Consider the following 17,271-nt stretch of genomic DNA (forward strand, 5'->3'; position numbering starts at 1 on the left):
ATGTAAATCCAAACCAATAATTTAACATTTCAATTAACATTTAGCATCCTCTACAAGAGTAGGGGGAAAAAGACAACACCCAACTATATATAAAATAGTATATGTCACGTAACTATATTATAATATTATGTAATATTAGTTACATATGACACTGATGAGTAGAAAACCAGAGTGACTACATCACTAGAGAAAATAGACATGAGAACAAAAATTATCACCGTGGGTAAAAGAGACATTTCATAATGATAAATCAATCAATTCATCAAAGAGATACAATAATCCTAAATTAGCGTACATTCAATGATAGCTTTAAAATGCATTTAAAAACTTTAATAACTGAACATAAAATAAATTCATAATTTCTGTTGGAGATTTCACATTCTTCATTTAATAGCCAAGTAAGAACAAATCAAAAATCAGTAAGGATATAGGATACTTGAATAAAAAGATTAACCGATCAGATAGAATTGACATTTGTAGAACACTCCACCAGATAACTGCAGAATACATATTTGTTTCAAGTACACATGAAATATTCACTAAGATAAGCCATTTTTTGGCCTTAAAATGGATATCAACAGAATTAAAAGTATTTAAATAACATAGTATATTCTCTGATCACACCAAAATTAACTTAGATATTAATAACTGAAAACATATCTGGAAAATCCACAAAAATTCAGAAACTATACAACACACATCTAAATAATCCACCTATTTTGAAAGATATTAAAAAAAAATTAGAAAAATTATTGAACTGAATGAAAATAAAAACACAGCATATCAAAATTTGTAGGAAACAGGTAAAGAAAAGATGAGAGGGAAACTGATGCCTTTAATTGTATATGTTAGTAAAATAGAAAGCTCTAAAATCGATACACTAAACTTCTCCTTTAAAAGCCACAAAAGATAAATTTAACACAAATTTAGTAGGAAGAAGAAAATAATAAAGTTAGAGTAGCTATCAGTACAATATGAAATTTTATAAAGAGCAAATCAAAATTGGTTTTTTGAAGAAATCAATGAAATTGATAAATTTCTAGCAGGATCAATAAGGAAACAGAGATACAACATGAATTTTCAATACCAGGAATGAAAGAGAGACCATCACTGCGAACTTTACAAACATTAAAAGAATAATAAGAAAGTATTTTTTGAAACTTCATGATGATATATTCAACAATCTTGATGAAATGGTCAAATTTATTGAAAGACAAAAATTATCAAAATTTAGTCAAGGAGAAATAAAATGTCTGAATATTCTGATATTTACTAAATGAATTAAATTCATAATTAAAATCTTTCTATACACACGAAAAAATTCCAAGCTTCGTTGGCTTCACTGCTGAATTCTACCAAACACTTGTGGAAAAAACAAGATCAGTCTTACACTAACTCTTTCAGAAAATAGAGGAGGAGGGAATACATCATAACTAAGTTCACAAGGCCAGTTTTATCCTGATACCAAAACCAAGGCAGGTCACATGCAGTGGCCCATGTCTGTAATCCCAACACTTTGGAAGGCCAAGGTGGGCAGATCACTTGAACCCAGGAGTTTGAGACCAGCGTGGGCAATATAGCAAAACCCTGTCTCCACAAAATATACAAAAATTAGCCAGGTGTGGTGGCACACACCTGTGGTGCCAGCTATTCAGGAGGCTGAGGTGGGAGTATCACCTGAGCCTGGGAAGGTTGAGGCTGTAGTGAGCGATGACAGTGCTACTCCACTCCAGCCTGGACAACAGAGTGAGACCCTCTCAAAAAAAAAAAAAGATATTACCAGGTAAAATTAGATACCAATATACCTCATTAACATAGATTTTAAAACTCCTCAACAAAATATTAACAAATTCAATACAACAATATATAAATAAGATAATAGACCATGATCAAGTGGGAATTTTATCCAAGAATTGTATGTTGGTTTAACATTTAAACATCAGTCAGATTGGAAACAACCCAAATTATTTTCAATGGGTTAATGGATAAATAAATTTAATGCATCCATACAATGGAATATTACTCAGCTATGAAAAGAACAAACTATTGATGCAGACAACACTGTATATGAGTCTTAAGAAAATTATGCTGAGTGAAAAAAATCTCAGAAAGTCACATACTGTATGATTTCATTTATACAACATTACTGAAGCAACAAAATTATACTGATGGATAATAGACTAGTGGTTTCCAAGGGTTAGAGTTCAGAGAAGGCACAACTATTAGGTGGTAACACAAGAGAGTTTCTTTGTGGTGATGAAACGGTTATGTATCCTGGTTGTAGTGATAGTTACAACAAATCTATATATGTGATAAATTTGATAGACCAACACACACACACACACACACACACACACACAAAACACAGAAAAAGAGAGAGAGATAGAGTCAATAGAAAATGGTCAAATTCAAATAAGATCTATAGTCAAATTAGTGTTATTGTACCAAAGTAATTTTTTTTATTTTAGCACTGCACTCTGGATATTATCATGAAAGAAATCTGGGTGAAGTGCACACAGGAACTCCTTTCTATCTATTATTTTCTTGTGTCTTAAAGTATTCCAAAATAAAAAGCATTAAAAAGAGCAAAATATATAGCATTACAAAAGAAACGAGTTATAATAAAATGTAGCCATCAAAATATTAATAATCAAATTTGTGATATAGTAAGAAAACATGATCATTGTATTTCAACATATTAACAGAATAAAGGAATAAAAATTGATAATCTCAGTAGAAGCAGATAAAGTAAATGACATAATTCAATGATAAACAGAAATTCCAGCAAACTAGAAATAGAAACTTCCTCAAAATGATAAAAAACATCTATGCAAAATCTATAGCTAACATCGTATTTTATGACAAAAGAAACTGAATGGTATCTCTCAAGATTAGCAACAAGTCAAATTGTACACACTCTTCACTATATCAAGGCAAGGTAATCACCTCTGTTAAACAATGTACTGGAGGCCTAAGCTGGTGCCAAAAGGCTTAAAAAATATACAGATCAGAAATGAAGAAGTAATATTATTTTTTGCTCAAAAGACATGATTGTTTGCATATGAAATCCAAAGAAATCTACAAAAAACACCCTATTATAACTGTTAAGGTCCAAGGACACAAGTTCAATGTACAACAAAATCTGTTATATTTCTATATATTAGCTACCCAGTATGAAAAGCTGAAATATACAAAATTACTACTTATAAATGTATCAATAAGCATAAAAATACTTAGGGATAAATTTAATAAAATTCTACAAGACCTACGTTTTTGAAAACCTTAAAATATTGCTGAGAGAAATTTAAAATCATTTAAATAAATGTAGAGATACAGTATACCATGTTCATGGATGAGAAGATTCAATTGTTAAGATGTCCATTTTTCTCAAATTGTTCTACATATTCAACATAAATCCCAGTCAATGTGCCAGCAGTATTTTCTAAAGAAATTGGTAAGCTGATTATAAAATTGTATGGAGTTCCAAAAGACCAAGAATAGTCAAAGTAATTTTAAATATTGAGAACAAAGTTGAAGGATAGAAAATCAATAATGGTTTAAAAGACTTGAATAGGACTATCAACCAACTTGATGTAATTGATTTTTATAGAATACTCCACTCAATAACAACAGAATATACTTTCTTTTCGAGTAAACATAGAACATTTATGAAGGCAGACCATATCCTAGGCTATCCAACAAATCTCAATCAATTTGCAGTCGTTTGACTCATAAAGTGTTCTCTGACTACAATAGAATTAAATTAAAAATAAATAATAGGAAGATAACTGGAAAATCTCAAAATATATGAAAGCAAAATAGCACACTTCTATATAATTCATGTGTCAAATAAGATACCAAAAAGAAAAGTATAATGTGTTTGAAACTTTTGCGAAACTGAGATAGTTATTCCTATTTTACAGGTGAAAAAAACCAGTTCTGAGACCTTAAGTGTTCTGTTCAAAGCCACATGCCTAGAGTTTGCCAGAGCTGGAATTCACATTCAAGCTGTGGTGGTTCCGAAGCCCAACATGCTATCCTATATAACTAGTCACTAATATATAATTGCTCCTAGAACCCAAGATATATCAGAATTTAATTGGTAGTAGTAGTAGCTAACACTTATTAGGCAATTAATATGCTAATGCATTTTTTGCATAGTGCCTTATTAAACAGCACTTTGCCTGTATCGATTCATTTATTACTTAATGCAACTCAATGAGGATGGTACTATATCTATTGTCATCTTATAAATGAGGGGACTGAGGTGCAGAGAAGATAAGTAACTTGCATAGACAGTTAGTTAAGGTAGAATCATGACTTGAACCCAAGCAGTCTGGTTCCAGAGTTTGCATCCTTAACCAGGATACTGTATTGCCTTCAACTTGTATGTGTATGTGTTGAGGAGGAGGAAGAGTGAGAGACAAATTGTGTTTTTAATGAAACTAGTGACACATTAAATTTGTCCAAATAAATTTATAATTTATGTGTCAGAATAAAAATTACATGTAAATTTAAAATATTAGAGATACGAATTAAAATATCAATTTAAAGGGTCAAATATATGTGACTATCTGACAGAAGAAAAGAGGTCTATGCATGAATATTATTTAAAAATCAATACACAGTCCTTCAGTATTCCTGAGGGACTGGTTACAGTACACCCACAGATACCAAAATCCACAGTCTTTGATATAAAATGATGATATAAAATGATTATATCGGAGAATGATATAATTCTCAAGTCTCTGATATAAAATGATGTCATATTTGCAAATAACCTACACACAACCCCTTACATACTTTAAATCATCTCTAAATTACTTATAATACCTAATTATAGTATTAACGAATGCTGTGTAGATAGTTGCCATGATGAATTGTTTAGGGGATAATGACAAGAGAAAAGCCTGTACATGTTCAGTACAGATGTGACCATCCTTTTTTTCCCACCTGAATATTTTCAGTTTGTGATTGGTTGAACCAACAGATGAGGAACCCATAAATTTGGAGGTTCAACTGTACAAATAACACTAAAATTTAAACTTTTGAAACAAAGAAAATGAAAAGATGTTTTTTGGTTAAAAGATTAATAGCTATAATATATAAATAGGTCTTACAGAACAATCAAAAAGCACACTCACTTACTTATTCTAATATAAAAACAGGCCATGAATATAAACACACAAAATGACAGAAGAGTTACAAGAGGCCACTACACACAATGCGGACAAAAAGAAGAAATTCCAGTAAAGACAGAAATGTAAATTTAAAGCAAATATCCTTTTGTCCATGTTTGTACGGCAAAGATAATTCTGTATTTGTTTTGAATAAGTCCTTTTGCTTTTGCTGTTGTGTTCAAATAATTCTTTTATGCAATGGAAGAAAAAGTATGGCCTTACTCATATACTGTTTACAGGCTTGTCAATAATATAATTTTTCTGGTGTTTACATTGTCAATATGTATTTTGAAAGCCTAAAGACCGGGCACGGTGGCTCATGCCTGTAATTCCAGCACTTTGGGAGGCCAAGGCAGGTGGATCACGAAGTCAAGAGATCGAGACCATCCTGGCCAACATGGTGAAACCCCGTCTCTACTAAAAAGTACAAAAATTAGCTGGGCATGGTGGTACATCCCTGTAGTCCCAGCTACTCGGGAGGCTGAGGCAGGAGAATCGCTTAAGCCCGGGAGGAAGAGGTTGCCGTGAGCTGAGATCACGTCACTGCACTCCAGCCTGGCAACAGAGTGAGACTCTGTCTCAAAAAAAAAAAAAAAAAAAAAAAAAGAAAGCCTGAAACATATTATATTCTTCATATCAGTAAAACTTTGTGAATTTGTAATGAATAAATACTCAGTGCTGCACACCAAGATTTACATGGAGAGATGTTCTTGGTATGATATAGGATAGAAAAAATAGGAAATAATCTATACGTTGGTCAACATGATCAAATATATATAGAAATTTAAAACCAAATTTTAAAATAATTTTTGGGAATTTTTAAAAAATGAAAAATGTGCAGGCTATCTTATGTAAAAACTCAGCTTATGTAGAACATGAACACAATTGTTTATATATAAAGCCAAAAGGAGACACATTTTTAAATGGAAAGAAAGGCAAAACTCAAACATTTATCTCTGGGTTGTGATTTTTGCAGTACTATTATTATCACTTTTCAGATTTTCTATCATACTCCTTTGTTATTATTACAATCAGAAAAATTATAAACTCTTTCTTAAAATCTCCACTTAACTCATACCCTCCACCTGGGAATGGAGTGCGATTCTTTTTCCCTGTTAATATTAGCTTAAAAAATAAAACAGCTGCAATGCAATTATGTTGTCATTTCTGTCTCCAGCCAGATTGAACCTGGCCTTAAATTAACAATGATCTTGTAAGAGTAAAATATCACCTGCATTCCTTGCCAGAGGACCAGAGCTTTTTAGAAGAACTCCTGAGAAAATGAAAAAAAAAAAAAAAAAAAAAAAAGATAAGATGCAATAACTTCTTGAGACCTGTGCATTCCTTCCACAGCATTTGCGAGGAGTGTTCAGCTGCTGCAATCAGCCCATGAATCCTCTGCTACTTGGAACAGGTGTACAACTCTGAGCCACAGTGGGGAGGCAGACTAGTGATAAAAGAGGGCTACAGCAGCCTCAGCCCCCATGTCCATCCAGCCAGGAATCTCCAGCTGAGGTTTGTATACACCAGGGGAAGAAACTTACCATCACTCATTGATTTTGTTTTTAGTGGATAACTATTTTATCCATTTTTGAAAATGCAAGAGTCTTCAGACAGTTGGTTTCTGGATGAAATGATAACAAAAGGGACAGATAGATGCAACTGGATCTCTGAGGGCGAAGTGTTGCAACAAGATCTTCATCGATTTGCTAAGTGTGTTTAGTGACGGGCCCTCCAGCAACCAATCAGAATGAGAAATGGAATCTATTAGTGGAGTTGTTAAAGCATCCCTGATCTCTGTGGATGACAGCCAAGTGCGTGCCTTTTTCTACAAACATTAAATCATTCATACAGGAGAGAGAGGGGTTAGAGGAGGGTGCGAGAGAATACACACACTACTGGAAAAAGTCAGAACAGTGATTGCTTTATTTTGGAGATGACATTGAGAACACCCGAAGTTCCAGTTAGAAACACTTGGAGATTTATTTTTATGAGTTTTCATCCTCAGGAATTATTTATAGGGCAACCCCTGAGACAAAGTAATAATTCACCATGGACCATGGGACTGGGTCTATGTTCTGAAGCCTTGAGAATAAAATATTCATTTTTTATTATGTCTATGGCTGTGAAAATGAATGCTAAAAGTTAGTGATCGGTAGGAACTCCGTCATATTAATTCACAGGCTTGCCAGTTCCAAAATTAATATGGCTTCACCTGTGTGCCTAGAGCTTCCTGGATTCACCTATGTTAACATTGCTACACTTTGTACCATGCATCACATCAAATTGAAAACATAATTTCATATTGGATGAAAAAGAAGAATGCGGTCCTTGTGGTAATTAACTTAGTACCACTGATCCTTGTAATAAACCAGAGTAGTGAAGCATGCCTCATCAGTAAATTAGACTTATGGGTAATCAGTAAATCTGTAGAGTTAGTCATGCTGACATGGTATTTGACGATGATGGAAAAAACCTCACTGCCAGACAAAGACAAATGCATTTATCACTTGCCAGGGCTTTGATCTCCAAACCCTTGCTATCTTCAGAAACACACGCCAATCATAAACTTCTAGACTTGGTGTCAAGTCAGGGCAGTTTAATTTATCCAGCAGTCCTCAGATCATTCAGATGTTCCAGTTAAAAATAAATAAATTATACTATCTGGTCACAGACCCATATTGGGTCACAAATAATAACTATCAGATTAAGATTTCTTCCAAATCCTTTCATGTTTCCAATGATTATTATTGTTGTAAAGGCTGCACACTGCACAGGTCAGCTCCTCCTAGCTAACATTCCAGGGGCAATAGCATTTCGCTTGCATGTTATTATCGATTTTTGTTCCATGTGCATCTCTGGCTCTCATTGTTGGATTGCATTCTATTGCCGATTCACAAAAATAGATCAACCACTCAAAAGTCGATGATCGATCATAAAAGCATTTTGAGTTTTCTTTAGCCACATGAAAGAATTCTTTCTACTACCAAATCTGGATTCCAAGTTTCTTTTCAGATGGAGTCTTGCTTTTCTTACCCTTAATATGGACAGCTACATTTACAGTTTGAGATATGTCTGTCCAGGGTTCAGAAAATAATCTCTCAGCCCTGATCATAGTGAATTTCCGGTTTCCATTACTTGAATTTCAGGGTTTTACACTAAGAGGTCTCACCCAATGCAAAAGTCATGCTCTCCCCACTGGGGACAAAAAGGTGTGCATGTGTAGTGTGGAGGAGGTTTTGCAAATGCAAAGTAAAAACATTTGGAGGGGCAGTGTCCTGATCTGTATTGTGCTGCTACAACAGAATACCTAAGACTGGGTAATTATAAAGAACATAATTTTTTTTCTCAGTTCTGAAGGCTGGAAAGTCCAAGTTCAAGGCACCAGTAGGTTCAGGGTCTGGTGATGGCTGCTGTGTCCACAATGGCATCCTGTTGTTCATCCCCCAGAGGGGAGAAATGCAATGTCCTCACATAGCAGAAGGTGAAGGGCAAGCTGGCCCAAGGCTGCATGAAGCCTCTTTTACCAGGGCTCTAATCCTAGTCAGGGAAGAAGCCCTCTGACCTAATCACCTCCTTTTTTTTGGGTGGGGGGCAGGGTGTGGATGGAGTCTCACTCTGTTGCCAGGGTGGAGTGCAGTGGCACGATCTCGGCTCACTGCAACCTCCGCCTCCCGGGATCAAGCGATCCTCCTGCCTCAGCCTTCTGCATTGCTGGGACTACAGCGGCACACCACCACACCCAGGTAATTTTTGTGTTTTTAGTGGAGGCGGGTTTTCACCATGTTGGCCAGGATGGTCTCGATCTCTTGACCTCGTGATCCGCCTGCCTCGGCCTCCCAAAGTACTGGGATTACAGGCGTGAGCCACCATGCCCAGCCTACTTCTTAAAGGATCCACCTGTTAATATGTTCGCATTGGACATTAAGTTTCAATATCTGAATTTTAGGGGCGGCACATTCAGACCATAGCAGGTAAGATATAAATCAAACTATTAACAACAGTTAACTTTGAGGAGTGGAACTGAGAGTGATGTGAGAAGAGAAGAAATTTGACTTTTCATACAACTTTTGTACCATTGTCACAATTTATTCATTCAGATGCTGTTTACTGAGCCCTTGCTGTGAGCAGGTGTGAACATCCACAAGAAAGACAAGGAGTAGACACATAAACAAGTAAGCACATTTGATAAATACACACTGGAAACAGCACCATGAGAAAAATAAATGTTTCACAGGAACCTGCTTTGGAAAGAATTGATCAACAACATCTCTGCTATCTCACAGGAGATAACATTTAAGCTCATTTTGTTCAGTGAGGAGACATCATCATTCCAGGGAGAGGAATAATCAACAGAGAAGGAAGAGCAAATGCAGTGCCTAGAAGTGAAAATTGGTGGAGTGTGTGAGGAGCTGCAGGAGGCCAGTGTCCCAGAGATTAGAAGGAAAGGGGAGAGAGACTGACACGAGGTTCGGAGGTGGGTTGGTGGGTTGGGAGCAGCCCTAACACAATCTTCTGGGATGTATGAACAGTTTGAATTTTATTCGGATAACACATATATCCTTCAAAAGATGCCTTTGAAGAAAAAGGTCCAGGTATGACCTTGGACCTGAAGCATTTGTATTGGCACCCCTATTCCTTGGGAGGGGTCTCAGCATGGGGGTGGTACAGACCACAAAGCTGGAGAGGGCAGGGCCTCCATTCATATTCTGGAACCCAAGGAGCGGCCTTCAGTGGGTGATGCAGATGTAGACTCCCCCAGGGCAGGGGATTGGTTTGGCCCTCCGGGCGTGCCCAGTAACCACTGCTGTTCTTCATCACAGGACAGGCTCCATAAATGTTGCCCAAGCTAAATGAGAATGACCATGATATTTTCTAACCTGTTTAATGACATGAAGAGACCACAATGATGCAGGCCTCAATTGGAAGGTGAGTTCCTTCATCTACTTTTCTGAAGACTTCCTGAACATCAGGGGTTCAAACTGATGATAACCCTCCTTCTGCATGAATGTCCTTGGAGCCTTTAAGTGTCAGGATCATTTTCCTATTCATCCATTCACTGAGCTGACTACAAGTCAGCTCTTCTAAATAAGCCAGAAAGAGTCATAGACTCTTAGCAGGGAAGCCAAATGCCAGTTCCATTTGAAGAGATTGTAGGGACTGACCAGAGGGGAAAGGCTCTGGCTTGACCTGACTCTATTCCCCGTTGTACCCAAAGGCTGGAACAAGCATAAAATTGAAAGTTTCTGCTTCATGGCGCCTCTCCCAAGTGGGGGCAGAAGTGAATTTGGACCCTACAGCAGCTCCTCAGATGAACCCTGGATGGTGCAAGACAAGCAGGATGGGAAAGTTTTCCTTTCACATGAGGGAAACCTCTAACCCATTTGAGGGCAGTGGAACCAGCTAGAAGCTGCAACCACCCATGTTGATAAGTGCAACTTGAAGATAAAGAAAATGGCCCATTCTCTCACTGAAGTTGACTGTAAAATGCAAAAGGCCAAGTCAGCTCTGCTAAATAAGCCAGAAAGAGTCCTAGACTTTGCTTCATCATTCAACAGCCTTGCAGGCTTGATAAGGCTTTCTGTCACTAACATCCTGTGTGAGTGTAGGCAGGTCACTACAGTACTTGGAGTACTGAATTTGTCGGCTATCAGACAAAAGAAAAATCACCCATTCCTGCCTGTCTCCTAGGACGAGTTCTAATCTTCAGGTGATAAAACGACAGGCAGGTTCCTGGCACCCACAGAGGGTGGTGGCTCAACCTAGGAGTATCTCTCAGGTGAGAATCTCCCATACTCTAGACAACACAGAGTAGTATAGCATCCCTTGTTCCTTAGGAAATGGGGTCAGGGAAGAGGCAGCTGTAGCTGGTGCCCTCTTTTGAGCACAGGGGGACAACAGCATGAGCATTCACAAATATTTATCAAGTATGCTTAGATCCATAAGGGCTATGCTTTGTGCTCAAGGCAAAGAGATAAGTCCTCTACCTTCTCAAAGGTCACTGTGTAATAGGGACACAGGAAAAGTACATAAAGGGATGAATAACATAAGGTTGCCAAGAGTCACAGGATCAGACAAGGAACAGCCATCAGTGTTGGCCTCATGGAGGAGGGGAGCATGTACAGGGGCCTGGAGACAGGCTGGGATGGAGTCAAGAAGAAGGCTGGTGATGAAGTTGAGGCTCAGCGGGACCAGGGAGATACATCTTAAGGAAGAGTGGTGTAGTAGAAATCAAAGTGTCAGAGGGATAAGGTGTGAGAGCTGGGATTGGAGATGTGGTGCAGGCCAGGCTATAGAGGGCTTTGAATGTCAGAGTGACATGCTTCCATTTTACTCTGTGCACAAACGGAAACCACTGAAGGTTTTTTCATCAGAGAGGGTGATGTGCGTCGAGTTGAGTTTTCTGTTTGAGAGCGACAAGTCTGAAGACATGGAGTTCTGGCACCAGACAATCTAGGCTGAAAGTGGACAAGGGTCTTAATTAGAGAGGGGTGGGCTGGATTGGGAAGGGAAACATCCAAAACATGACTGGAGGAGTGATCTTATTTGCTAGCAGTTTAAGATGTGTTAAGATTCCTACATGAAAACATAGGAAAGAAGCCAGGGATCACAGAGAACATTGAAATATCAAACCTGGATGATTAAAGTGGTGACACCTAGGCAGGAAGTAGGAAAATGCAGAGTAGGAGAGAGACTGCTGAGGAGCATCTAAAATAAGGGACACACCAGCTACAAGATCAAAGACAGGTACAGAGGGGGACAAGGACGCTCTGCAGGGTGAAGACGACATACTGTGAGGTCAGAGACCATCAGGGCAGAGTATTTACTGCATTTTTGTTTGTTTGTTTGTTGTTTTTTGAGACGGAGTCTTGCTCTGTCTTCCAGGCTGGAGTGCAGTGGCATGATCTCAGCTCACTGCAACCCCCGCCTCCCAGATTCAAGTGATTCTGCTGCGTCAGCCTCCCGAGTAGCTGGGATTACAGGTGCATCCCAGCAGGACAGGCTAATTTTTGTATTTTTAGTAGAGACGGGGCTTTGCCATGTGGGCCAGACTGGTTTCAAACTCCTGACCTCAGGTGATCCGCCTGCCTCGGTCTCCCAAAATGCTGAGATTACAGATGTGAGCCACCACGCTCGGCCTTCACTACATGTTAAATGACAGACACCACATGCATGCAGACAGTCTTGACCATCACAGAGGGCCCTGTCTGGTAAACAAAAACACAGACCCGGAAAGCTGAGGAATCACAGCGTAGCATGAAAACAAATGCCCCCATGCATGTTCTCCACTAGAAGGTAAGCTCCATGAGGGCAGGGACCTGGGTCTATCACTATGCATCACCAACATGGAGAACGGTGCCCAGCACAGGACAGTGCCCCATAAACATGAATTGGATGCATGCAATCCAAAGGTAACTGAGCAAAGGGGGTGAACAGCGAGATGACTTTTGGAAAGGAAGGAATTAAGAGTTGACTCATGAAGGGGACACTGTACTTGGATAAGATGGGGTACAGAAAATGCTACCCCCAAAAAAACCTTGGCATACTGAGTATTTTAAGCTGAAGGAAATTGCAGAAGCAGAAAGCTCTCTCTTACCTTCTACCACCTCCTCTTTTCTGAAGCAGGCCTTATAAACTGGCATTCCTCATGCCCCTTCTTCCCTGAAGTAGGCCAAAAACCTAGGAAGGTCCCTCTCTCTGACCTTCTCCCTCTCTCCTTCCCTGAAGACCCGGATGTAGCAGGTATCCTGCTCCATATCCAGAAGGAGGGAAGGTCACACAGAGAGGGCAAGAAGAATCTGAACAAAAAGGCTTTGCTAAGTTGCCCTCAGTTTATTACCTTTCCATCATACCTTTTGTCCCCCAGTAATAGTTCTGCAGGGCTGCCCATAAAAATACATGGTTTTCCCTGGATCTCTGAGTATTCATTTCTTTTTCTTTTTTTCTTCCTTTTTCAACTTTCATGTGAAACTCTTGGGTTATATGTGTAGTTTTGTTATGTAAGTATGTTGTATGATGCTGGGGTTTGAAGTACAATTGAACCTGTCCCCCAAGTAGTGAGCATAGTATCAAATAGGCAGTTTTTCAACCCTTGTCTCCCTCTCTCCCCTATCTTGTGTCCCTCCATGTCTGTTGTTCTCATTTTTATGACCATGTGTTGGGTCTTCATTTCTGAAGATTCCTGTGTCACGTACAACTTATGTTAAATAAATGTGTTATGCCTTTCTCTTATTAATCTATATTTTGTTACAGGGGCATCAACCATGAGACTCCTGGTGATGGTAAGAAGAAGAAATTACTTTGTATCCCCTAGAGATAGGTAGCATGAAAGGAAGAATGCATTCCATGTAAAGGTAATGGCTTCAGAGACAACACAAATGTAGACTACAGTAAGCATCAAGAGAAGGAAGGGAAGAGGGGAGGAAGATGACCTGCCCAGAGAAACGGACTTATAAGCCCCCAAGTCAAGGTTTCTTTCACAGAGTGACTCAGAGAACTTACTGTCATTTTGAGGAGGTGCCTATTTTAGTTTAAAGTCTCCCTAAACACAAAGATTCCAGTACAAAGAGGAAAAGTGGGCTGGCTGAGCGTGAAACTGTTCACCATCTCATCAATTGCACAGCGATCATCCTATGAGTGTACAATCTGATTTCCCATCTTAATAAACCTTGGCCAAGAGAAAAGACTTCCGAAATTCTGAGGTAAGAGACCTCAGGAGAGCTTCTTGATCTCTATTTTCCTCAGAAGACCCGCACACAAAGAGAACATCAGAACAGACGGCCACCAAGCCCCGCCCCAGTTCTGTCCTGTCCTACAATCGCCTTTGTCCAATCCTGGCTGAGCTTCTTGAGCTCAAAGCAGAGAATGAAACCCAGCATCTGGGAGGTCCTGGAGAGCAAGGGCTTTCTAACTGCCGTTCTTCTTACAGTGTTATGTTTGGAAAAGAGACTCTGTGAAAATGATACCATTGATTTCCCCTATTTATTTTCTCTGAAAGGCTTTCATATCAAATTTGCTCCGTCTTCAGATCAAACATGTCTGTGGGAAGCAAAGCTTAGAAAAAGAAGTTACAAAAGTCTGCCTCTCTAAAGAGTGGTTCTCTGATACAAAGAGAGGCCCACAGGAAAGGAGGGAGAATGGTCACTTTGCCGGTGGGCTGGGCTCCCCTTAGAACACCAAGAGAACCAAGACGCCACCCCAGCCCAAGTGAGGCTCTTCTGCAGCCTCGTCTTCAAAGAATCTCAGGGAAGCATAAAATGGCTTTTGATGGCAATTGATCTACTTCATTTGTTTGGTAAAGTTTCTGACTCCCTCACGACTCAGAACATCAGCTTTTCCATAGCCACACCCATGGGTGGATAGGTGACTATATCTCCCTCCAGCATTGCCGATTGCCCATTTCCCATAATATCCGGAGGCGCAGAAAGAAGAAATATGTTAATGTTCACACTGTCCAAAACATACTAGCAAATGAAGCACTGCTCTTTCCAAAATCTGTCCTATTAATGGTGACGCCTAAATCACCGTTTTATTTGTTCTATGAAAAGTTGCTTAGTTAAGATTTGTTTTGTATTATCAAAATAAAAACTAGAAACAATGAAATTCCTTACACAGCATATCTTCTGACCCACCTCTGGCCAACCTCTTTCACCTCTACCATGAGAGCCCCCTCATCTCATCTTGCAAGGAATGACTGAAGGGCTTTGCAGCCCCCAAACTTGCAGGATTCAAGTACTTCTGAGCTTCAGAGGTTACTGATCCACCAACTTTTGCTGACCTGTATTTTGCAAAAGTAGCTGGACCACTTTATGGATTAAAGGATTAGAGAGGCCAGGCTCAGTGACTCACACCTATAAGCCCTGCACTTTAGGAGACCAGAGCGGGAGGATCACTTAGCCCGGGAGTTCAAGACCAACCTCAGCAACATGGTGAGACACTGTCTCTACCAAAAAAAAAAAAATTAATTAGTTGGTTGGGGGGTGGTGGTAGGTACCTATAATCCCAACTACCTGGGAGGTTGAGGTGGAGGATGGCATGAGACCAGGAGGTCCAGGCTGCAGTCAGCCATGATCCTGCCACTGCACTCCAACCAGAGTGACAGAGCAAGACCCTATCTCAAAATAATAATAATAATAACAATAATAATAATAAAGAAGGCTGGGCACAGTGGTTTATGCCTATAATCTCAGTACTTTGGGAGGCCAAGGCAGGCAGATTGCCTGAGGTCAGGAGTTCGAGACCAACCCAGCCAACATGATGAAATCCTGTCTCCACTAAAAAAAAAAGCACAAAAATTAGCCGAGTGTGGTGGTGGGTGCCTGTAATCCCAGCTACTTGGGAGGCTGAGACAGGAGAATCGCTTGAACCCGGGAGGTGGAGGTTGCAGTGAGCTGAGACCGCACCATTGCACTCCAGCCTGGGCAACAAGAGCGAAACTCCATCTCAAAATAAAAATAATAATAATAATAATAATAATAAAGAATTTGAGTATGACTTTGACAGGTTACTGGGTAAACATAAGGCTTGGCCAAAGAGCCAAGCCAGAAGTGCTTACAAAATGTGTCTCCTGCAATGGCCGGGACGCAGTACCCAGCTGGTTATTTATTGAAGAGAATGTAGCACAGAGGTTTGACTGGAGGCTTTTTGAGGAAAGCAGGACACTGGGAAACTAGAACTAGAGGCGCAACACTGTAACTCTACAGCTGTCTGACTATTGGCTGAGAAACAGGTAAGGAACCCACCTTTACAGAAGCACGAGTCCTTTCTCATTCTTTTTATGGGTCTGTAGGTGCAGTAGGTGTGGACCAGACCTGTACCATGGAACGACTGAAAGGCAGAAGCACCCAACAACCCTCCCCATAAATTTCAGCATTTAAACACCAGCATACATGTGCTGTTAGAGGAATAAATCTGACAAGCATCATGTGGAAACACTGGAATGTGACCTTAACCAATCCGCTAACTTGATTCAAATTTGAGAGATAAGTTACAGTTTCTGATTTTGCAGGACTGTTTCCAAATTAGGACCAACGATGTCCTAAGAATGGTTAATAAGGACACATTTGGGACAATGTTTAAGGCAGTTCTGTCCAACAGAAGCAAAATGTGAGCCACCAATATATGCTACTGATGTGATTTTTAATTTTCTAGTAGCTACATTAAAAATAGTAAAGAGAAACAGGTGAAATCAATTTTAAAAGTATATTTTATTTAACACAATATATCCAAAATATTGTCATTTCAACATGTCAACAATATAAAAATAATTATTATGGGCTGGGCACAGTGCCTCACACCTGTAATCCCAGCACTCTGGGGAGGCAGAGGTGGGCAGATCACCTAAGGTCAGGAGTTCGAGACCAGCCTGGCCAACATGGTGAAACCACATCTCCACAAAAAATACACATACACAAAAAAATTAGCCAGGTGTGGTGGCAGGTGCCTGTACTCCCAGCTACTCAGGAGACTGAGAAGAGTCACCTGAACCAGGGAGGCAGAGGTTGCAGTGAGCTGAGATGGTGCCACTGTATTCCAGCCTGGGCGACAGAGTGAAATTCCATCTCAAAAAAATAAATAAATAAAAATAATTATTATGAAATTTAGCTTTCCTTCTAGTAAGTTCAAATCCAGTGTGTATTTTACATTCCCAGCATATCACAGTTCAGACCAGCCACATCTCCAGGGCTCAGTAGCAAGAGGTGGCCAAGGGCTATCACACTGAAAATTGTATTTCTAATCTGCTATCAGTATCATTGGACTTAACAGCTGAAACAAACAAACAAACACAAATAACTGTCAATATAATAAAACATAACACTGGTACAGAATAATTGTTTGAAGATTAGATTCTCCAGAAGGTCCAATTCATGTTCCGAGGTTTACAGCCTTCATTAACAGAGCTGATGAAAGAATAAAAGGCCTTTTTCTCACTCTAATTAAAAAAAAAAAAGACACACTTTTTTTTTCAGTGTACAAAAGGAATCAGCTACCATTTATTAGGATAACTCAATGCAGATTATCCATGGACATCTCAACTTGAAGAATCAGATGTAATTGCAGGTCTGTGTTACATGTAAGAACCGTCAGTGAC

Source organism: Mandrillus leucophaeus, unplaced genomic scaffold (genome assembly GCF_000951045.1).
Source record: "Mandrillus leucophaeus isolate KB7577 unplaced genomic scaffold, Mleu.le_1.0 Scaffold480, whole genome shotgun sequence".
Lineage (NCBI taxonomy): Eukaryota > Metazoa > Chordata > Mammalia > Primates > Cercopithecidae > Mandrillus > Mandrillus leucophaeus.